The following is a 1,287-nucleotide window of genomic DNA, read 5'->3' as shown; positions in this document are numbered from 1 at the left end:
TTTTCTTAGGAATTATTTTTAATCTTTTCTTTTTATCGGATCGGAATGGGAAAATGGAATTGAATACTTTCTCTCCTTCGTCAATTTTTTTCGTTTTTTGAATAACAGTATTTTAAGTCTGGCTATTTTAAATTTGGCCTCTTCGATGGATTTCTTCTTTTTTTTTTTTTTTAGAAATTATTTTTAATCTTTTTTTCTTATCAGATCTTATCTTATCTTATCGGATCAGAAAGGGAAAATGGAATTGAATATCTCCTCTCCTTCGTCAATTTTTTTCGTGTTTCGTTTCGAGTAACAGTATTTTAAATCGTGCTATTTTATTTAAAATTTTTTTTTTCCTCTCATCGATGAATCTCTTCTTCTTTTCTTTTTTTAGAAATTATTTTTAATTTTTTCTTCTTATCGGATCGAAATGGAAAAATGGAATTGAATACCTTCTCTTTTCCTCTCCTTCGTCAATTTTTTTCGTGTCACTATTTTAAATTTGACTTCTCATCGATGGACCTCTTATTCTTTTCTTTTTTAGAAATTATTTTTAATATTTTCTTCTTATCGGATCGAAATGGAAAAATGGAATTGAATATCTTCTCTTTTTCTTTTTCGGCAATTTTTTTCGTTTCGAGTAACACTATTTTAAATTTGGTCTTTCATCGATGGACCTCTTATTCTTTTCTTTTTTTAGAAATTATTTTTAATATTTTCTTCTTATCGGATTGGAATGGTAAAATGGAATTGAATACGCGTTATCGGTCGAGATAAGGGGAAATGCGCAGTGCCCTCCTTTTTAGACCGATTTTTTTTTAATTTTAAGCCGAGATAAGCTTTTTCTTAATTCCGATCGATAACGGATGCTGATTCCAGATTCCCAATAGCAGATAAGAGATAACGTTATATCTCTTATTACGATCTCCGCCGATCTTCGAATTTTTACGATCCTCTCCTCGCAGTTTTACCCGTTATTCGTTCCATTTATTTTCCAACCCTGTTTAACTCGAACGTTTGATATTATAATTTTAGAGAGAGAGGTTTCGATAATTATATCAATAATCTCAATTCCAATTCTCCTCTACACAATTAATTAAATTTAATTAAACGAGGAACAAGATTGTACAGAATTTATAATCCTAAAAAAAGAAAAAAAAAACTTATACTCTTCGAAATCGACGCTCAAAGAAAGATAAAAATAATCCTAGAAAATTTATCTAAATCCATTCCAAAATATTCCAAAAAATCTCTTATTATAATCTCCGCCGATCTTCGAATTTTTACGATCCTCTCCTCACTCAC

This window comes from Apis laboriosa, unplaced genomic scaffold (assembly GCF_014066325.1).
Source record: "Apis laboriosa isolate Shangri-la unplaced genomic scaffold, ASM1406632v1 scaffold17_cov146, whole genome shotgun sequence".
Classification (NCBI taxonomy): domain Eukaryota; kingdom Metazoa; phylum Arthropoda; class Insecta; order Hymenoptera; family Apidae; genus Apis; species Apis laboriosa.
The sequence above is the reverse complement of the archived record's forward strand: the minus strand, read 5'-3'. Positions refer to the sequence as shown.